The sequence below is a fragment of the Podarcis pityusensis genome (assembly GCF_964106645.2).
Source record: "Podarcis pityusensis genome assembly, chromosome: 4".
NCBI lineage: Eukaryota > Metazoa > Chordata > Lepidosauria > Squamata > Lacertidae > Podarcis > Podarcis pityusensis.
Window position 1 is genome coordinate 101994384 of NC_138027.1, and position 23718 is coordinate 102018101.

General features: G+C 44.5%; 1 long non-coding RNA gene across 1 annotated transcript; it reads right to left on the reverse strand.

Annotated features, from left to right (window-relative positions):
• Positions 1-881: 881 nt before the first annotated feature.
• Positions 882-22033, reverse strand: LOC308475923. The gene is made up of 4 exons (XR_013985538.1): positions 21934-22033; positions 21084-21192; positions 16822-17016; positions 882-8278 (listed from the first exon to the last, which is right to left on the reverse strand). It is a non-coding gene; the product is annotated as an uncharacterized lncRNA (long non-coding RNA).
• Between the last annotated feature and the right edge of the window lie 1685 nt (positions 22034-23718).

The following is a 23718-nucleotide window of genomic DNA, read 5'->3' on the forward strand; positions in this document are numbered from 1 at the left end:
ATTTGTTCGGCAAGGTTTAAGAATAAACATGCAGCTGAGAAAGCATTTGGCAGAACAAAATTTGCATCCATCAATCTTCTCATGGTTTGTAAGCCTTAGATTTTTATACTACGGATTAAACTGTGAGGCTAGAGAGAGACTGTTTGATTCATAATAGTGATTCTTTTCAAAGTCAAACATTTCAACAAATAGAGGAGGCAGGATCCAGGTTGCCATCTTTGAATTATTTGTGCTGGTGGTTTTGCTACTCTTGCTAATAGGATTTCAGCCTTCATTTCAATCTTATTCTAAAAAAGATAAGTCCATGCCACAGCTTCATTTAAAAAAAAAGCTTGCTGATTAATCATGTATTTTTTCATAATTTTTCCTCTTCTAGATCTTAGGCTTGTACGCAATGCTACATGATTTGGATGAAAAGAACCCCTTTAACATTTTAACCAAGCTTATGAGCAGCCTTGATTTTAGAAGGAAGCAAATTACTCTAAATAAATATGTTTGCTTTCAAATCTTTGTTCAAGCAAGCTCATGCATGTGAATTCCTGCTTTCTGCTTGATGAAATTAATCAGACCTAATCAGTATTAATCACATTTACTGGGCTTATGTTTTAGGAAAACAGCTGTTAACACATTTGGCAAGAACAAAAATATACCACATATTTGTCTGTGTACTTGTGGATATGCAGTTATTCAGAGATATATATTTCCACATACCACTGCTATGTTTGGAGTAACAGTCATATATATTAGGAAAGTTCTAATCAATGTGGAAAAACAGATATAAAAATAGTGGGCATACACCCCTCATAAGATCTTCTGGATACTGGTATGCAAAAGAAAGAAAGAAAGAAAGAAAGAAAGAAAGAAAGAAAGAAAGAAAGAAAAAATATATAACATTTTTTTATTGAAAATATTTCATTTCCCAATGCTGTTAGACTATATTGATGAGGAAAATGCTACATGTAATTAAATATATACAGCTATCTAAAAATCCAATTAATGATATCTGTTGATCTACAGGCAGCCCCCCATTTATGCGGGGGTTATGTTCCAAGGCTCGTGTGTGTCGGTGAAATCACATACTGTATAATTAAAACCCATTGAAATAGCCTGCAAACACCCCATTCCACTCCACCCTCATTCTGCCCCCCACCCCCTTTTAGTTCAGTGACGTCTTTATGACGTTCTTGTTCACATCTGGGTTTGGTGTGATGCGCATATACACGGTTGTGCACATATTGAACGCACATATTGAACGCACATGGGGGGCTGCCTGTATTGACAGCTTAGCACCGGAAAGATCAGAAACATTTTAATTCAGAAGACTAATAAGTTCAGATGCACAAATGTTGGGATACTTTTGATAGACAAGCTGTCACAACATGTCAATTATAGGAGACAAAAATATAAAAACACAAACATACATAGCCTAGTAACAAACAAAAACAGCACACAGGGACACAATTTAAAAGGCCATAGATTGTTTAATTAGCCAAAGGCCTGAGAGAAGAGGAATATTTTTGCATGGCACCTAAAGATGTATAATAAAGGCTTCAGACAAACCTCCCCAGGGAGAGCATTCTTTAATTGTGGAGCCACTGCAGAAAAGGCCCTTTCTCATGTTGCCATCCTCTGCAGGAAGCACATGAAGAGCAGCCTCATGATAATAGCAAAATTCGGATCAGTTCAGATGGGGAGCAGCAGTCCTCAAGGTTATAATTATGAAATGTTATCATTGCGTAACACCTCGCATAGCTCAGTTGGTAGAACATGAGACTTCTAATCTCTGGGTTGTGGGTTCGAACCCCACATTGGGCAAAAGGATTGCAGGGGGTTGGACTAGATGACCCTCATGGTCCCTTCCAAATCTACAATTCTATGATTTCCCCTTTACTAATTTATGTATGTAAAAAAAGGGGGGACCACACTGTACACATGTTCTTCAGCAAGCATCTAGGAGGTTCTGAAGGCTGGCAGGTCAGTAGTTTCACCAATCTTGCAGAGGCTACTTTTCACTAATTCCAGTTTTGCTTTCTAGGACCCATCATCCCTGCCTTTAACAAATCGAGATCTGTTCCGCACAAAGCTTCCCATGCAGTCCAGGGTCTCACAGCTATTGCCCAGTTGCTCACTTTTTAATGGTTCTGTAATCAGTTATCAAAGACAGGAGTGTCTGGCGTGCTCTGGTCCATGGGGTCACGAAGAGTCGGACACGACTAAACGACGAAACAACAACAATCAGTTATCATTATAGTAGCACCCCAATGACTGGTCCAGGGGTGTCAACTTGGAAAAAAATATTGGGGGGGTAAGTAAGCCCTGCCCTGCATAATCAATCACATGATGCAACGCATGGACACCATTTGAATGGCAATACCCACCATCAATGGGGGGGGGGGGGACTGAATACCCCTTGGCCTCTAGGAGTTGGCTCCTGCGGACTAGCCTAAATTCCTATAGCATTCTAGGCAAAACTGTATACTTGTAACTCATAAAGCTCCAAGCTGCTTAAGAACTGAGTACCTTAGAATTACCCCTCTTTCCTTCCATAATCTCCACAGTCTGCAGAAAACAGCATATTTGATCACTCCACCGATGGAGCAGGGGTGGGATAGATAGATAGATGAGAGAGAGAGATGCCAATTTCACTGGCTCCTGCCCCAATTTCTGTATGCCTGGCAGCAACTTGAGCTCTAGATGTTAGCTAATGTCTATCTCATGAAAAGAGTCCCCTGCTAATTTCTTTTTCAAACCTCACTTAATTAGGTGTTGCAACAGCAACGATAGCAGCACTCTGGCTATGGTGTGGAAGGGGTTTTTAATACTAGCAGGAAAAAACAGGGGTTTCTTAATGTCCTCCTTTTCTTTAAAGTTAGCATTTATAAGTCCCATAAATTCATATCTGGGCCTTATCCTAGCAAACATTTCCAGCATTTGCTGGAATAATAAATTGACTTAAAGCAATAATCCGAAATGTTATCTGCAATAGCAGTTGCTGCTCACCACCTGCCAGATTTGGCCTCCACTGCTTCTCTTTGTGTCCAAAACATAAGAAACCAGAAGACAAAAGAGCATCAAGTCATCTACCAGAAAAAACCCTCTAGGAGGGTCCATTACAAGGCATCAAAATAAAGCCATAAAAATTCAAAAATTCCATCTGAAATACACTAACGCAACAACTGTACCAGTGGCTTCAAAATATCACTCCTGGAACATATAGGTAAATGAATACCAGAGAATTATTCCAATACGTCTTCCCAAATGTTTCAAAATGAATTCTGAATATCCACCCTCATAAGTTGCATAAGGGTGTGATGAGAGAGAAAAGTTTCAATTTCTTGCTGTACTAGTTACATCTCTCTGCAGCCATAAGTGATCAAAACAAATGTTAATGCTGTGATGCCCAGTATTCTATTAAAGACTTTGCACTTCCACTGCCCAAAATGCTTTTCCCCCTCCCTGGGACGGGGAAGAGGTGCATTCCACAGTATGAGATCCTGTGATCTATTATACCATTAAAATGTTCTTATTTCTCTCCAGAGTGTTAGAAAAACATTTGCTGATCAATAGACTAATAACAGCTTATAAGCAGAAACCACACTCTTAATGTTTGCAAGTAGAAGAAATAAAAAGAACACTGATAGCTTGTATTAAACTGGCCACAACTTTATTGAAGAAATAGGCCAATAACATGGCAGCTATGAAGAACATTGTGGAGTGGAATGGTTATAACCCTTTCTGTGAAGCTGCCTAGGAAGACTGTGTAGGAAAGGTCCTAGAACATATAATTCAACAGTTGGTCTATGAGCACTTAAGAAAAGGATGCTGTGATTGCTAAGACCCAGCATGGGCTTCTCAAAAATAAGTCATTCCAAACCAATCACATTGCTTTTTTTTGATGGAGTTGCAAACTTGGTGGATCAGGGGAATGCTGTGGGCATAGTATATCTTGATTTTAGTAAGGCTTTTGAGAAAGTGATATTCTTGCGAGGAAGCTAGTAAAATGTAGGTTGAACAAGGTAACGGTTAGGTGGATTTGTAGCAGGTTGACTGACTGAACCCAAAGAGTACTCATCAGTGGTTCCTCGTCATCCTGGGGGAAAGTGACAAGTGGGGTGCCGCAGGGTTCCATCCTGGGCCTGTTGTTGTTCAATGTCTTTATAAACAACTTTATAAATAGCTCATCAAATTTGCAGATGACACCAAACTGGGAGGGGTAGCTAATGCCACAGAGGGCAGAATCAGGATTCAAAATGATTTTAACAGATTGAAGAACTGGACCATGTGTCTTTTGGAATGTTGCCAAGTAAGGATCCAAATTGAGATTTCAAAAGTTTATAGTTAAATGAATGGCTTGGCTTGGATATAATGTGGAAGTGATTATATATCCCACCTTCTCTGTATTAGTTGCCTCTCCCAAGAGGAAATGAAGAGCTAGTAAGCCCCTTGTAAAAAAACTTGAGGGTGACAGAAATTCATGGCCAGCCTTTTCACAATAAGCTTAAAGCCTTGCACCACAATTCCCAAATAACATTGTGGCTTGTTTCTTCCCTTTGTTATAGGTTTTGTCACATTAGTCTGTAAAGGTGGGGAACTTTTATTATGTCCAGCCAATTCTTAGCAAACTGCTTTTATTTGCGAATTAATATTGGCTTCCTAAGTTAGACCCCCCCAAAAAAACAACAACATCGCAGCTGAAAAATCACAAGTTAGCATCATTAGACATCGTTGCACATACACTCTTTCAAATCACATTCTTTGGTGTGATTGCAGCAGTACTATGTTAACAGGAATACTCACTGTCATGTCAAAAACTACAATGCTCATGCCAGCTTATGTTAGGGTCAAAGGGCCCTGTCACTTGCAGGTCTCTGGGAAGATCACCCTAAGAGACAGCATTCTGCCATTTTAAGCTAAAAGGGACCACCTTGTTTACTCTGCATTGTATACCTTGTTACCTTCCTGTTGGAGAAAGTTGCATAATTCAAATCCCAATCCCCTATCCTTGGCTAATATTTCATTCCATTTTTATTTCTAGCTCCCAGCTTTGCATTAAAAAAACAACAACTTTTGGGTTCACAGTATTAATCTGCAAAGAAGGGAGGGATGTGAAATTGGAAGGGAATCTGTATTTTTGTGACACAAAAGTCAGATGTTTGGTAACCATGGGTATGGAACATGTGAAACAGTTCTCTTCACTCCCAGATGCCAATATGCGCTGGTCTGGTGATTGAGTAGCATCATTCTGAAAGTCTAAGTAGTACACAGGTAGGGCTCCCTCTATGTCAGTGATGGCCAAACTTGGCCCTCCAGCTGTTTTGGGACTACAACTCCCATCATCCCAAGCTAACAGGACCAGTGGTCAGGGATGATGGGAATTGTAGTCCCAAAACAGCTAGAGGGCCAAGTTTGGTCATCTATGTGCTCTATGTGGACAAGAATCCTGATTGACCTGGGCTACCATCCCCTATGTATATAAGTAACTTTCAGACTCATGCTGAAAAAATCTAACACTATTCTAAGTTGCATCAACAGACGTATAGTATCCAGATCAAGGGAACTAATAGTACCTCTCTGTACTACCTTGGTTAAACCACACCTGGAATACTGTGGGCACCACAATTTAAGAAGGATGTTGACAAGCTGGAAGGTGTGCTGAGGAAGGCAACCAAGATGATCGAGGGTCTGGAAACCCAGCCTTATGCAGGATGGTTGAGTGAGTAGGCTATTGTTTAGGCTGGAGAAAAGGAGCCTGAGAGAAGATATGATAGCCATCTCCAAATATCTGAAGGGCTGTCACATGGAAGATGGAGCAAGCTTGTTTTCACCTGCTCTGAAGGGTATGACACAAACCAATGGCTTCAAGTTACAAGAAAGGAGATTCTGACTCAACATCAGGAAGAACTTTTGGACAGTAAGAGCTTTTTGAAAGTAGAACATACTCCCTTGGGAGGTTGTGAATTCTCCTTTATTGGAGGTTTTTAAGCAGAGGTTGGATGGCCATCTCTCATGGATGCCTTAGCTGAGATTCCTGCATTGCAGAGGGTTGAGTTCCTTCCAACTCTATGATTCTATGATTTGCAAGTCTGCCAAGGGGTATGGCTGGTAAGTCCTTCCATGTCTACTGGGCAGAACTAGCCCAAGCATTAAAAAAAAGAGGGCCCTGCAGCCATGAGGTGTTTTGTACTGCTGAGAGGTGATTGCAGTCATCAGTGCAGGCTAGCAACTAGGAACAGTGACTGCAGCAACTATATTTAAGGCTCTGAAGGCAGGTTTTAAAGGCACTGTGAAATGAGATTAATTACTTGTTGATAATTCATACATCTGCTTGATTTGTTAGCTAGTAGCAAAATTTTATTTTTATGATTAATAAATAAGAGCTTTAGATACACCAGTGTTTAGTCTTCCAAATTCTGAGCTCTGACCACCTGAAATAAAAATAATTATCCATATTTGTGAAAGTGCCCAGGAGTGCAAACTTGGAAAACCCACTCAAGGAGGTGAGAAACACAATTCACCTACAACTTTTTTAAAAAACTATGAATCTATCTTATACTGAGTCAGGCCATTGGTCTATCAAGCTCAGTGTTGTCTTCTCCATTTGAAACTGGCCAGATTCTGAAGCAAAGGTCTAATAAAGCGCTGCTACCCAATATCCTTTAATTGGAGATACTAGGAAATAATTAACCTTGAGATGGCTTGCATGCTTTACTGCTGAGTTATGTCCCCTTTACAGAGAAGAGGGCAAGATGTAAACATGACAGGTATCTGTGAAGTGTCAGAATATTTAAAATCAGCAGTCACTGTGTCCCAAGAATAACTCTGGTGATGCTGTCACGTCACTTCAATTACTGCGTCAAACTGATAATCTGAATTCATTGAGCAGTAAAAGGACTTTTATAGAGGAGAAAACACAAACCACCAAACCATCACCACCACCAGTTTGAAGAGGCACTTAAGTATTATACATTAATGCGTATGATGTATAATACTATTGCTTTGTCTTTGGCCACCTCTCAGACATGAGAGATTTCATGGCATATCGGCCACTTAGGCATATTGCGCCAAACACTGAAGAAATGCATTAGAAACCTAGGCATAATATTACACTTCACTGATTCCATGATGTTTCAGCATTTGGCAGTGCAAAAAGATGTATTTATCTTCTGCTGGTGGGCAGCTGGTGACCTCATATTTTGATTTCAATATAGCTTACTTTGATTCCTCAGTCCAGCTCAAACCTTCATTGGGCACACTACAACTATTAGGATAGATGCCCTGGGCACACTCTGTCTAATAGCTGTAGATATTCTCTATTCATTTAGGCCTTTATAATCCCATGCAGAACTTTTGCCAACAGCAAATGGGCATCTTAACCCAAGAACGAAAGCATTGGGATACAGCTTGACTAGATACTGCATGTTCTCATAACAATTCAGGACAAGTAAACAGGCCCCTCATCAGACAGAAAGTTGACAGGTGTCTGTGAAGTGTCAAAGTATTCAAAATCAACTGTTACTATTTCCCAAGAATAACTTTGGTGATGGTGTCATGTCACATCAATTATTGCATAGAGGCCTTCCTTTTATAAATCAGATATGATTTCCCATGTGCCCATTAGCTGATTGCCAGCTCATATCAACAGTGTCAGAGTAGTACACTATGCCAAGTTGTAGAAACATCTCTGACTACAGCATACACAGTATAAGATTTAATTGTTTTTTTTTAAAAAAAGAACAGCCAGTTAAAGATCCACAAATCTCAGAAATGGGAAGCTAGCACCGATACCTTAAGTGATTGCGATCAGCAAGAAATTGTGCACTGTCACAAATGGTGCAATGCTTGCAACCAACCTTCCCTTGCACACACACGTTTAATTGGTCTTTCAAGCCTAAATCTAGATGGGGAGGATGTACTGCCAAGGACCAGTAAAGGGCCCCCTTGCTCTTGTATTGTTTTACAGAGCAGCTGAGCCTTTGGCCACTTCCATTAATCCATTTATATTTCAGCACATTTGCAGACCAGTGCCTCTTCCCTTCCAAACGGCAGGGACACACAAAATATCAGGTTAGACAATTAAGCTCATTTATCTTAGCCCACACATCTTTTCTATTGCAAGTGATGCAAGAGAGTGCAAGTTGAAGCAGAGAAGTGGGGCACCGGAAGAGTGTACTTATCAGTTGTTCCTTCTTTTCAGCTTGCCACATTGTCCTTCCCAGCCTGTTTTATCCGCACCAAGCAGCTCAGGTTCCAAAGCAAGTCCAGGTGTCCTGATGGGTTTCTGCTGGTGGAAATGTCAACATAATACTGATGAAACCGATTCTGGTAAAGCCAGAAACATATAAAACATAAAGTATAAGCATAAATATTTAGGATTATAAGGGAGGAAGTTTTCATTGTTCATAAGCTGTGTTTCAATGAACATCCTGTTTCAAGTGATTACATGTTTTTTGTGAACATTTACATATTTAGTTACATTTTTTTGTGTGGGCTGGCTAAACCCTCTTGATTAACCCATAAACTGCACTGATACCTTTTACGTCACATCATCAGTTGCTGTTCTTAAAGAGATTAACAATTATTATTTTTACATGCTGTATTAGCTGGTCTTTAGTTAGTCCCATTTTTTTGTCATTGCCTTTCTTTTTTATTTAATTGTTTTAAACATGTTAAACTGTCACACGAGTGCTTTTGTTACTGAGTTTCTACAGCTATGTCAAGTTGAATACTTATGATTTCCCCCAATAAGACAATTCAACTTAAAAAGTATTGGTCCTTAAGAAACTCTTTAAAGTGCATCTTTTCATGGGCTCTCCTTTTTCTTCATCCCTCAGTGACTTCAACATGTATCTCAGGGGCAACCTAAAGCGCTCCAAACGTCGTTGGACTCCAGAGGTGAAATGCTGTGACTGAAAATGTTCAGAAACAATCTTTTTTAAAGTACTTGGGGTGCTTTCAGGAGGGCAATTCTCTGACAGTGCCATATATGTACAGAAAACATTTGGTTAAGAACACTTTATGCCGTTTGGTTTAAAACAGCTCAAATCCGAAAATGTCCTGCATGTAACCAAAATGTATTGACACTTGATTTGCACTATTACAAAAATGGATGTCCATACATTTCTTTAAAGGTAATTCTACATATATCCTAATTTAGAATTAATAATTTTATTTATACCCCACCTATCTTGCTGGGTTTCCCCAGCCACTCTGGCTGGCTTACAGTATATCTAAAAACACCCAACTGTTAAAAACCTCCCTATACAGGGCTAGTAGTGTGTCACTAGAGATGTAAAAAGCAGAAAGGTAATTTGGGGCCTAATAATATTTGTCAGGGTCATATTAATCATACCTTTCCTTTTTATTTTACACTCACTGAAATTAAAAAGCTAGAAAAACTGTCATTTTGTTCTCCTAATCAGTTCTAAATTTCTATTCTGGCCACCCTGACTGGTGAAAGCATTCTTAGGTTTCAGACAATGGTATTTCTTAGCCCCACCTGTAGACACTCAGGATAGCACCAGGAAGTTTCTGTTTGAGCTATGCTCTTTCTTTCCCTCACCTCAGATTTTTTAGCACAAAGCGTGTTCTCCTTCATGGAGAGCACGTGTTGCGGTGGGGTCTAGCAAGACATCCCACTGTTACTGGGCGGGTAAAGGTAGTTGGCCACCATTGCGATTGGGCCCCTCTTCTCATTGGGGAGAATTTGATGTTGCCATTTTGTGATTGACAGCTAAGAAGTCTTATATTCTCTGCACACAGTGTTGAGCTTCCTCTTTTCGCTGTGCACATCAGATCATCCGCCCACCTTCCCTATATTTAGGGTTGTTCACATGACCTTGCTATGCCTGTCATGGGGTCGTCTGCTCTTGGGGCAGGGGCCCGGTAGGAATTTTGTCCATTTGGCTGGTTGGCTGGTGCCATTTGGCTTTTGCCTACTGCGTAGCAAATCGTCACAACTTGTAAGGTTGCAGTTAGGCATTGGTTAAAATTGGTTGGTGGAGCGGCATGGATTGACTGTGCCTGCCCCTCCAAAATACTGCTGCTGCTGCTGCTGCAAGGGCTTTCCATTAAAGGAACCCAGGGGCTCCCCATGCTTTTGTCCGAACCCCTGTCAAGGGGCTAGAGCCACGCAAGAGCCCCTGGGAGCATTTGGGGAGAGGTGAGGGCATGGTACCTGTTATGTACTGAGTTGAATAGGATCCAAACTGTAGCAGTCTGATTGGTCCTAGAACAATAGGATTCAGAATGCAGCAGTCTGATTGGTCCTAGAACAATGCAGCAGTATGATTGGTTGGCAGGAACCACCCAATCCTGCTCCAGATAGAAGTGAATCCACAACCTGATTGGCTTACAGTAGAATTCCAGAATTAGCCAATCATGTGTAGCCCATTGTGTAAATAATGTATATAAAGCAGATACTGTGAGGGGACATTTACTCATTCCTCCTCACCACTATGAGCTGAATAAAGAGCATGAAATCACTTTGCGACTCTGAGTATATTTCACTGGCGACGAAGGTGGGATCCCGCTGAGCTGACTGCCACACACAGCACCGCAGCACCGCCAACTGCCGCACCGCTGCCTCGCACCGTGTATCCAGGCTTCAGCTCCGGGGCACAAGGAACTCAGAATGGCAGCCAACAGCAGCTTCTCGCCATTCAACCCAGCATCTGGAGACTGGGAAGCGTACGCCTCCCGTTTCACCTTCCTCCTAGAAGCCAAAGGGGTCACCGACGAAGAAGACGCCAAGAAGAGGGCGATATTCTTCAGCGTCTGCGGAGAGGAGACGTTTGAAATCGCCCGGGCTCTCCTTGCGCCTGAAGACGTCGCTACTGTTCCATACAAAACAATAATGGAACAGCTGAAGGGGCACTTTTCGCCGCAGCCCTCAGTGGTGGCTCGTCGAAATGCCTTCTACGCAAAGCGGCAAGCCCCTGGGGAAACCATAACTGGGTTTGTGACCTCTCTCCGCCAAGCCGCCCGGTTCTGCAACTTCTCAGAGCTGGAGAACATGCTTCGTGACCGCCTCGTCGGTGGCCTGAAGGATGAGAAGCTGCAACGGCGCCTCTACGCTAAGAAGGACCTAACGTTCCAGGTCGCTCTGGAGGAGGCCCTGGCAACAGAAGCTGCCGAGAGGTCGACCCAAGAGGCACGGCCGAGCCTGCCATCCCAACCGAGGGTCCACCATGAAGACCTCACCGACGACTCAGGATCCGACAGGGAGGAGGTGCACCGAGTACAGCAGCGCACTCAAGCAGCGCACAGACCACAGCTGCCTCGACGAGAAGGAGGGAACTGCGCAAGCTGCGGGGAGAGTCACGAGAGGAGGACCTGCCGTTTCCGCAACGCAGAGTGCAGGCAGTGCAGAAAATCGGGACACATCGCCCGGGTGTGTCGGGCTCGGCCCACCCGACACCAGGCATCAGATGACCAATCCAAGAGCCCCAGGTCCCGGGGCCCAACGCACCAAGGCAACTCGACGGAGCTCACGGACTTCCAGGTATACCAGTTGCCCCACCCCAACGTAGAGAAAATTTATGTAGAGGTACAGATAGAGGGGGCCCCATGCCGCATGGAGCTTGACACGGGTTCAACTCTATCCATAATCTCGGCAAGGACCTTAAGGAAACTGTGTCCCACTGGGGGTCCCAAACTCAGGCCGGCCCCATTCACCCTCCGGGACTTCCAGAAACGTAAGGTCCCCACAATGGGGGTGGGGACCTTCAGGGTGCAATACCGAGGGCGGACGCGGCAACTGGACTTGCTTGTGGTCAAGGGCCCCTACATTAGCTTACTGGGATTGGCATGGTTTGGACCACTGGGGCTAGCTGTCACCGGGGTGAACCACACTAGCTTACAAGTGGACGTGGACGCCATATGCAAGGAATTTCCAGGGGTTTTCGATGGGAAATTGGGACAGTATACGGGCCCCCCCATTGCGCTACAGCTTGACCCCGCAGTACGACCGGTCAGGCTCAAGGCCCGCCGGGTCCCGTTCGCCTTGAAACCCCGTATAGACGAGGAATTGGACCGACTCGTAGAGCAAGGAGTGCTGGAGCCGGTGCCTAATGCTCCCTGGGAAACCCCAATCGTCACACCCGTCAAGCCTAATGGTTCGGTCCGCATCTGCGCAGACTACAAATGTACCATAAACAAGGCCCTCACGGCCCACGCATACCCAGTGCCAGTGGTCAGCCATGTCCTTGCCACCCTGGCTGGGTCGAAAATTTTTGGCAAGCTGGACTTGGCCCAAGCATATCAACAGCTGCCAGTAGATGAGGCCACAGCAGAGGCACAGACGATTGTGACGCACAGAGGAGCGTTCAGGGTAAAGCGGCTGCAATTCGGTGTCAGCGTGGCACCAGGCATATTCCAGAATATAATGGACTCTCTCCTTAAAGGGATTCCTGGCGTCACCCCCTTCTTCGATGATGTGTTGATTGCCGGCCCCACACCAGAGGAGTTTGAGGACCGCCTCCGCACCGTTCTGCACCGTTTCCAGACGGCGGGTCTCAAGGTGAAGCGGGAAAAATGTCTACTAGGAGTGCCTCAGGTGGACTTTCTGGGATTTATGGTGGACGCAGAAGGGGTCCACCCGACTGGGGACAAGGTACGGGCCATTTGTGATGCCCCAGCGCCCAAGAGCAAGACTGAACTTCAGGCCTTCTTGGGACTATTGAACTTTTACCATTCCTTCCTTCCCCACAAGGCGGCGGTAGCGGAGCCCCTACACAGACTCCTGGACAAGCGGGCCCCTTGGGTGTGGGGCCAGCGCCAGGAGGCCGCATTCCAGGCAGTCAAGGACTTGCTTGTCTCAAACTCGGTCTTGGCACACTTCGACGAGAGGCTGCCGGTGGTGCTAGCATGCGACGCCTCACCCTATGGCATTGGAGCTGTCCTGGGGCACCAACTCCCGGATGGAAGAGAGGTACCGGTGGCGTACTTTTCCCAGACACTCAACACAACCGAGCGGAACTACTCGCAAATCGACAAGGAGGGTCTGGCAATCGTAAAGGGAGTAAAAAAATTCCATGATTTCTTGTACGGGCGGCCCTTCACCGTGGTGACTGACCACAAGCCGTTGCTTGGCTTGTTTGCCCCCGAAAAGCAGACCCCCCAAGTGCTGTCTCCTCGCGTCCTCAGGTGGTCAATTTTCCTTGCCAGCTACCAGTATGCACTGATTCACCGACCTGGGAAGGCGATGGGCCATGCGGACGCCCTCAGCAGGCTACCACTACCGGAAACAGGCCCTGACCCAGCACCTGCACAAGAGGTTATGAGCCTGGAGCTGCTTCCCGACCGCCCCATTCAGGCACAAGAAGTTGCACACCATTCCAAGAAAGATAGGGTCATCTCCCGGGTCCTGGACTGGGTGTGGAGGGGATGGCCCAGCAGCAGCCCCGGGCCAGAATTCGCCGGCTACACAACCCGCAAACATGAACTGTCGGCCCACAAGGGGTGCCTGTTATGGGGAAGCAGAGTCGTTGTTCCCCAGCCCCTCCGCAAAAGGGTCCTCACAGCCCTACACGAGACACATCCAGGGGTAGTAAGAATGAAGGCCCTTGCCAGGAGTTATGTGTGGTGGCCGGGGATCGATGGAGAGATAGAGGCCTGGGTCAAACACTGCCAGGCCTGCCAAGAATCCCGCCCAGATCCCCCAAGGGCCCCAGTCCAGTCCTGGGAGTCCGCCCGAGCACCATGGTCATGCCTGCATGTGGATTTCGCTGGCCCCTTTCAGGGGAAAACATTCTTCATAGTGGTGGACTCCTACACCAAATGGCTGGAAGTCGCACTGGTACCGTCCACTTCCACGTCCGCAGCCATCCGGGTACTACGCAGGCTGTTTGCAACCCACGGGCTCCCTGACACTCTCGTCTCAGACAACGGGACTGCATTTACGTCAGGAGAATTCCAAACCTTCACAGCGCAGAACGCCATCCGCCACATCCGTTCGGCGCCGTTCCACCCTGCCACCAATGGCCAAGCAGAACGCATGGTGCGGACCACCAAGGACACCCTTCGCCGCATGACGCAAGGGGACTGGGAGTACCGCCTTGCCACATTCCTTCTAGCACAGCACAGCACCCCCAGCTCAACGACTGGCCGGAGCCCCGCTGAACTACTAATGGGTCGGCGCCTTGCAATCAGATTGGACCGCCTTCACCCCGATAGAGCTCAGGATGAGGTAGTGGTGGGGGAAGGCAGGAACCCCCGGACCTTCGAGGCCCAGGACCCAGTGTACGCAAAGAATTTTGGGGCAGGCCCAGCATGGGTACCCGCCACAATCACCAGGGTCACTGGCCCCGTGTCGTACGAGGTGCTAACGGATGGGGGGCAATGCTGGCGCCGCCACTGCGACCAGATACGGCGACGATTCCCGGGAGAAAACCAGGAGGAGGACAGGTCAGAGGAGTCCCAAGGGAACAGCGGGGCAGTGAGGCCCATAGAGCAGGAGGGGCCAGCAGGAGAGGCAGAATCAGTAAATACAGAGAGGACCCGTGAGGCCGAAAAGACACCGGAACCAGAACCACGACTGAGCGAGCCGGTTGCACCAGACCAAACAGCCGCATCACAGCCAGCATCCTTGGAACACGAGCCAGAACCCGGAGCCCGGACCAGGGAACACCCCAGGCCACAACGCACACGTAGGCCGCCGGCATACCTTGAGGACTATGAATGCGACCTCCCGGGCAGGACTGGAACTTAGAGGGGAGGGGTGTTATGTACTGAGTTGAATAGGATCCAAACTGTAGCAGTCTGATTGGTCCTAGAACAATAGGATTCAGAATGCAGCAGTCTGATTGGTCCTAGAACAATGCAGCAGTATGATTGGTTGGCAGGAACCACCCAATCCTGCTCCAGATAGAAGTGAATCCACAACCTGATTGGCTTACAGTAGAATTCCAGAATTAGCCAATCATGTGTAGCCCATTGTGTAAATAATGTATATAAAGCAGATACTGTGAGGGGACATTTACTCATTCCTCCTCACCACTATGAGCTGAATAAAGAGCATGAAATCACTTTGCGACTCTGAGTATATTTCAGTACCCAGCTCCATCTTTCTCCCCAAAATGTTTTCCCTTTCTGACTTTTGCAGGTGTGCAAATGTCAGTCTGTCCCCATGCGGGGTCAGATAGTTGCAACCAATGCCTAAGCAACCACTCACATTTCTTGTATTTTAATAAGGTTGTGGCCAAAATTATGCCAAAAACCTTAACAAAAATTCTGTGTGAATTGTGTTTTATTGGGGTGGCTTGGGGACCTTGATACGCAACTCAAATAAATAAAGAATGGCAGTTGACTCTGTTCCTTCTAATTGTCTAATCCAGTGTTTCCCAACCTTTTTCCGACTGTGGCCCCTTCTGACCTTGTTTCCTTCATGTGGTCGTCCCCCCCCGGCATAGCCAGTGGGGCAGAGGGGCAGCTGACCCCCCCAATAAGTAAAAATCAATACAAATCAGAGGTTCTCCCCCCTCAATAAAAGCCTGTCCCCCTATCAAAAATCCTGGCTATGCCCATGCCCCCCCCCATCCTACCGGTAGAAAAGTAGCTATTTAAATGTTTTGTTTGTAAATAGAGCATGTTTTATTTATAATTTATTTAGAATTTATACAAAATGCAATTACATAAAATGATAGGAACATAATGAAATATTGTTGAAGCAGAAAAACATAGAATCATGCAATTATAGAGCTGGAAGAGGCTGAAGGTCATCTTTCAGGTACAACCCCCTGCAACGCAGGAAACTCAGCTAAAGCATCCAGGACAGACGACCATCCAAGCTCTGCTTAGAAACCTCCGAGGAAGGAGAGTCCAGAACCTCCCGAGGGAGATCCATCTTCCATGCATTATAAAAAGTAAACAACACTTATTTGACCCCAGTTATTTGACATGGAGGAGGAAACCTACAGAAACCGTGCCCCCTCCCCATTTATGCATTTTTACCTGTGGCCCTCTTGGAATATCCTGGGGGCCCCAGGGGGCCACGTGGCCCCCAGCTGGAAAACCCTGGTCTAATCAATTATAATTTTCTTATCTGTTTACATTATAATTCACATATATTTGCAGATAACTCTTTGAACAATTGAAACAGGTACTGTAAATTACAAGTGACGAAAAGCAGGATCTAGCATTATTAGAAGAAATCAAAGCTTTCTATTTCCTATAACATTCCCTATAGGATTCAAATTTTATTTGTTTTCCTGCCTGGGTTGTTCTACTTATTCTGCTCTGCTGTCTTCATGGAACCTGGAGTAGCATACTACTACTACTACTACTACTACTAATTAAATTTATGTACTGCCCTTCATCCAAAGATCAAAGGGCAGTTTAGAGTATTTGGTTCCCAGGCAGACAACCATCCAAGCCCTGAACAGATCCAGACCTACTTTGCTTTCACATGGCGGTGGCCTCTTGTACCTGAAGATTATGCACCCCAAATAAATTTGTCCCCATACATTTACCCTTGCGAAATATAAAATTGCTCTTACTGAAACCCTATCCTGCAATCCTACTCTCAACTGAACTTACTGTGACTTACCAGCGTAACTTCCACACCATAAGTTTAAAGCACATGGCTTCCCCTTTTCTGGGAACTAATTTTTATGGGTGCTGGAAATTATAGCTTTGTGGTGGGTAAACAATAATTCCCAGGAAGCCATGACTATTAAAGTGGTATACATAAATGTGTTTTAAATGTATGGTGTGGATGTGACCTAAAAACCTATTTAGAAGCATGATTTCCATTGATTTATCTATCAGTTAAACCAACCACAGCTTGCACATTTAGAGGGCTTGGGGCTTTTCTGCACCAATTACCTTGTCATTTGTGGATTCTACTTCTGGATAATCAGAAACCATCCATTAGCTTGCAATAGTGTCTGCTTTGAAGGATTGCATGTGGCAAAACTGCTTTTGTGGGTCAAACATGCACACTCCATAGGGGCACTTGGGGCAAGAGGGTTCACTGTGGATGGGGTGAGCTTTTGCCTTTTCGACCGTATTATTCTTTTCCTGGTGGGAAAGGATGGGTTAAATTAAAAGCAATAAATAATGTTCCTTGTTTTTTGTAGCAGGTGGTGGGTCGCTTGTAAACCAGTCCCGTCACTCCCTGCAAGGGGGGGGGGGAGAGGATTATAGTGACCTGCTGGGATCCTCCAGTCTTGGCTGGACCCCATGGTAAAAGATATTGGGGGGGTGGGCAGCCAGTGGAGGGCTCAGGGGGAGAGCTGAATCGTTGTGGAGGCAGCTGCTTGGGTTGAACTGTGCCCACAATTCTCATAATTTAAGACAGGATTGCCTGCAAAGAAATGTTTCCTTGTGAGAAACAGAGAAGCAGCAAGCAGCAATTTAATGATTTTGATTTTACAATTAACTGTTGAACTGATAATTATGCATGAAAAGCATGGAGGAGCTGGGAAACACCATCATCACATGAAGCTGCCATTGGCAGAATCAGACTGTTGCGTGTGAAGACCCCCAGACCCTCTCCAAAATAAATCACACAGGACACAGAATATTTGTTTAAGATTTTTGGCGTTAATTTGGCCACAACTTTATTGATTACAGCAGGTGAATGGTTGCTTAGGCATTGGTTCGGACTACCTGAACCTGCACCAGCAGGAACAGGACTGACAACTGGAACCTCCAGAGGTCAGTAAGGGAAAGCATACTGGGGGAGCACAGAGGCGGATTTCCACCTCTTAGTTCACTCCAGATGCTCCCAGGAACTCTCCCAGGAACCCCTGAGAGGGGATCGGACAGAGCAAATCAAGCCCCTGGATTCCTTTAACAGAATTCCCTAGTAGCAACAACAAAAAAATGAGGGGCAGGCACAGCCAATCCATAATCCCCTGAACCAAAGAATGAACCAATGCCTAACTGCCAACCTTACAAAGTTGTGACAATTTGCTACACGGTAGGCAAAAACCAAATGGCACCAGCCAATCAGCCAAGTGGCAAAATTCATACCGGACCCCTGCTCCAAAAACAGACGACCCCTAGCCAGGCATAGCAAGGTCAAAAACACAACCTTAAATTAGAGGGAGGGAGGGAGATCCGCTGCATGGTGCGAAAGAGAAAGTACTTCGCCTCGTGCAGCCCCTAAATAGCCCCTTAGTTGTTAATCAAACCCCAACCGACAGAAATTTTTCCCCAGTAACAAAGAGGCAACCAATGAGGTGCGGAGGTCATCCAGACGGGCCCACCCCAGCAACAAGAAGGCAGTTTGGTGATCTCACCGCAACACGTGGTTCTCCATGATTTGGAGGACATGATTTAGCCTCCCAATCATACTAGGACTTTGTATGCACAGACTGCTTCTCTGCAGCCCCGTACTGAGGAGAGCGGGGCGAGGGGGGGTGAGGTTATGTACTGAGTAGCTAGTAACAACCAACCATCCAGGCCATTACTGCTCATTTAAGAAAGTATTTTTAGCCATCTACAGTGATTGGGAAAATGTCAGCAAAACGGAAGCCTTACTTGATAGCCTTAATTTCATTATTCAATTAAAAACAAATTATTTTAATGGTGTTTTTAATAGACTTAACATTATCTTCACATTCTGCTAAACTTTGAACTAGGCGTTATGTGAGCAAACATTTGGCAAATGTGCAAAATTAAGTTCTGTGTTTTTTAGAAACTGTCGTTCTCCTCCACCTCCATCCGTTTCTCAGAATTTAGTCATGAGGTGTATATACAAATGTACTTACATTTATAGAGTACCTATATTTATGCTATATGTAATCACATAAAACCATAATGCTGTTGGCTCCTGGGGTTATTTAAGTGGTTTTTGTTTTTTATGTTAGGATTGCTGGTTGGAATGAATAGATAATGTGATCATAAAAGTAATTTTAGACAGCCAAGGAATGCATTCAAGATGACAAATACCTCTTAAATAATCCCCTTGGAGTCTTTAGCTAAAAACATGATACAGCTTTCTTTTGTCATTAATTGAGCACATAAGGAAGTGTTTTAAACTTGATTCCCACTAGGAGTTCAGTTAATCTCTGCTAAAGAACTGGATTTAAAGCATGCATTCTTAAGCAGCTTACAACTTCAGTGAATGCAACTATGCCACTATGGTATTAGTTCTGCAAAATATATGCTCATTTATAATGGGACTGCTTGTTTTATGAAACGTTGGATCACAGTTTATTGTTAAAATCAGCACTGAAAAGAAAAGAAAATATGTGGTCAAAATGTATGCTATCACGTAACCCAAGCTGACTGGACAACAAGCAAAAAATTATTTTGAAACATTTTCCAAGTATTGAAATTGTAATACACCACTATCACTGTGCAAAGAAATGCTTTCAAGTCTGAAAGGAGTAAAAGATTTAGACCTAAGGATGGTCAAAATACGTTTTATAACAGTTCAGATCACCCAGGGTGAAGAATTCACCTGCCCACCATGGACAGAGATGGCTTTACAAGTGCTCTGGAAGGGAGATAAGGCAAGTTAGATGTAATGGGCAAATGTGTCTCATACCATATATAAATGTAGATAGAATCATGTTACGCAACTGTGGGCACAATGCACTTCCGTATGGAATGAGCAGCTTAGGATCCAGCAGATCTCCAGCTGAGGCAGGAGGTTCCTGGTGCTGCTGGGCTACCACAGCTTAGCTCTCTGATCCTCAGATCTCTCTGGCGCATCTCCCCTATCCAACTCAGATGATCCCACATATCGTAAATGTCATAAGCCCTAAAAGGGGAGCCATCCAGGGTCATGGTGGTGGTCAGACTGGGGATGGGGGGGTGTTGGCTGCATCCTAAGCCAATTCAGCTCACAAGACTGAATTGCATAAGTCAAGTTGGCAGAAAGGGTGCTGTAACACAAACATTATTTTAAAGGTCTGTTTTGCCTCTGCCAGACCTATGCTGATTCAGACAGCAGTAGCCCTGCTGCTGATGAGGGACGCAGGTGGCACTGTGGGTAAAACCTCAGTGCCTAGGACTTGCTGATCGCAAGGTCGGCGGTTCGAATCCCCGCGGCGGGGTGAGCTCCCGTCGTTCGGTCCCAGCTCCTGCCCACCTAGCAGTTCGAAAGCACCCCTAAGTGCAAGTAGATAAATAGGTACCGCTTTATAGTGGGAAGGTAAACGGCGTTTCCGTGTGCGGCGCTGGTGCTGGCTCGCCAGATGCCGCTTAGTCATGCTGGCCACGTGACCCGGAAGTGTCTCCGGACAGCGCTGGCTCCCGGCCTCTTGAGCGAGATGAGCGCGCAACCCTAGAGTCGGACACGACTGGCCCGTATGGGCAGGGGTACCTTTACCTTTACTAGCCCTGCTGCTGAACCAAGTTTGGATCTGGTGTAACTTTACACTGGTTTAACTTAGACCAAATTGCTTTATGCCACTTTCTTGTGTACAGGATTTCTCCATGGAACATTAGTTCATGAATTTACTGATTAAAATTGGTATGTATTCAGTGGTTTGTGTTTGCCTGAGCTTGAATCTGGACTAAGGATTCTGAGCGCCTCTGTTCTGATTCAATAAATGATGTCCAATCACAGAACATTTCAGGATTTGGGCCTCTGCCATTGGCCCTTGAAGTCTGAGTCATGATTCACAGCTTGGAAATTTAGACAGCCAATCATGGTGGGAGTGGGAGTGGCCCAGGCTTTCAGGAATGTATATAAGCAGTTGCTTTGCCTCTGTTTCCAGTTATGTGGTTCAATAAAAGTTACTGCTGTTATCGCTGTGTCTTGCCTTGTGGGAACCCACCTACACTTCAAAAATGATTACAGATTGCAGGTCTAATAGAAATGTATACCAGGGCTGTTCCCATAAACAACTGTGTTTGGAGAAGAATGTGAAGACCCGTAATATCCAGGGGGTTTTTTCAGCCAGAACTCGCCAGAACTCAGTTTCGGCACCTCTCAGGTGACCTCCATTGCCACTATAAAAGAACAAGAGAGGTGTTCATGGTGAGTTCTGGCACATCTTTTTCTAGAAAAATAAAACTGGTAATATGTTACAAAAATGAGAAACACAGAATGTATCTTGGGCCCATATTAAAAAGAAAAGAAAACAATGCTACAAGGCTTGGATTCCCTTTGCTGTGGCTGCACTTACCCATGACAAAAGCAGGGGTGGCTTTGGTGTGGTCTGAAGTCCCATAAGGCCATCACTTTGCCATTATGAATTTGGCACATGCTTGGACAGGAGACCTCCTGGAAATTAACTGTATGAAAAAAGTAGGATACTAAAATAAGAATATAAATAATGTTTTATACTAAATTATTTTCTCAAAATTTTGGATTTCCAAAAGCAGAATTAAGAACATTTATTTCACCTCAAATTCCATGTCCAGAGTGCACTCTGCTGGTTGATGGTTTGCAAGGTCATAGATCTCAGATTTATCTCATAGGTCTTCAGTGTGGTAACATAGTGTGATAACAGGATTTGATACAAGCATCTCCTTCCATGTGGGGTTTCACCATAAGTGATAGGAGAGGGCGAATGAGGATTTTCCTACTGATGTGTGCAAAGTTATTCAGACTTGGAAACATAACTCAGAATTATATTTGTACTTGTGCTTGTTTCTTCTGTGGGAATTAGGAAGTTCTAGGAGTTTTCACTTACAAGCTATTTGTTTTTCTCTTCTCCTTCAAATGCCCTCTCAAAACTCTTCTTTCCTACAGGGCCCTTGGCTTATCCTGTTAATCCTCATTCTCAAATATAAGCAAACTGTAATGCATTTGTCCACATCAATCCTGTCACTGCTGTTTTCCCCATTGTCTGTTTTAAATGGTAAGCTTTCAGGGGAGCAAGGACCCCTCTATTTTTGCCTATGAAATTTTGCAATCTCCCAGTACATAGTTGGTGCTGTATAAATATGTATTTTGAGGGGGGGTTAAAAATGCAGATTAATGTGGAAATGGAGTGGAATTATGTGAAAGGATCTTCCAAACAGAGGCCTTACATTGCAATTGGGTCATAAACATTCCAATTCTTCATGTGTGTTTTGCCAATCAGCTTCCACATCTTCTCGTGAGTCCTGGATATTCTGCTGCTTGGATTAGCTGAAAGGATAGAGAAAATCCATACACAGAAACAAACAGCCGAGGCCTCAGTCAGTTGTATCAGAAGGTTATGATATAAAGTATGAATTCATTTAGGAGAGGAGTGGGGAACTTCAGGCCCACAAGCCAAATGTTGCTCTCCAGTCCTCTGTATCTTTGGAACTCTTCCTACGCAACACGCTACCACATCATCACCCCAGGATACAGCCCCTCTCTTATCTTATTTCGCCCCACATGAGCATTTTTACCTGGCTGAAATGTGTCCTTGACTTCTGATAATGTCTTATACCTGCCTGGGTGGAGGGTAGAGAGGTGGGTGGTTGGGTATGCACATCCCAGCCTACTGCATGTAGGAATTTGGGCACAGGGACATAATTAATTCTGATAATGATGAATGACACTTGCAGTGCTAGCTGGTGGCAGAGTGATTTGATCTTCTGTTTTAAACATTGTCATGGAAATTACTTTTGGTTTTGCAATACACACAAAAACAGTGGGGAAAATCATTCCTACACACACACATTCTGTGAAGATGTGAGCAGGCACTTTGTACGCCTTATGAAGTTCAGTGACACACCATAGGTAAAGTAAATAACAGGCAAAAGCAAGGGAAGGTGCCAACCTGAGCTCCCTGGAGGAAGCATGAAATATACATGCAATAAATAAAAACAGATTTACCCTATGTTGCATAAATATATGTAAAGCAGCTGAGATATACAGACAACTTCAGAAAGGATGATCAGTGAAGCACACGGGGCAGGTGCTGCTTGGTAATAAGGCAAAAACATCTGTACAAGCAGGAAGGCTCAACCTAGAATCATAGAATGAGAGAGTTGGAAGGGACCCCGAGGGTCATCTAGTCCAACCCCCTGCAATGCAGGAATGTTTTGCCCAACGTTGGGCTCGAACTCACTGTCCTGATATTAAGAGTCTCAAGAATTCCTCTCTTCACAACGAAGGATAGAGAAACAAATCTGTTCTTTTTTGGGGTCACTTTCTTTTATAGCAAAAGAAGATCAGAAAATATTCCTCTATGCCACATGAGCGGCAAAGATCCTAATTGCTAAAAACTGGAAAAAAGAAACTGTGCCAACAAAAAAGGAATGGCAAGAAAAAACTGTTAGAGTATACTGAACTGGCTAGATTAACAGAGGCAATTAGAAATCACACTAGACAAGAGTTTCAAAAAGCATGGGGGAAATGCAGAGAATACTTCACAAAACAGTGCCCTAAAATACATACCTGGACTTGTTTTGATTAATGTCTGTAGGAGACTTTGTGGATATTTAAGTTATAATTAGAAAAATCTTAAGTATTCATAAAGGAAACAGTTTATAAGAAGAAAATAAGAAGGCCAGATACGGGATAAAGGAAGTCTTTTATTTGGTTATTTGTATTGTTGTATGTTATGCTTACTGTATGTTATGTTCACGTTTAATGAGGGTGGATTTGTGTATTAGGGGGGTGGGGGGTTTGTGTTATGTTGTAAATAAAATTCCAATAAAATTAAAAATTTTGTGTCACTTTCACATGTGTTCATTCATAAGTCGGTTCTGTCCTATTTCCGCATGAGTCTGAACTTTTTTTTTTTAAATGCTCACACAAATTCACACTGGTTTTGACCCTGAAATGTATCATTTTAAACACCTTTTAGTAGGGGCTGGGTCTTTTGTTTGCTTGCTTTT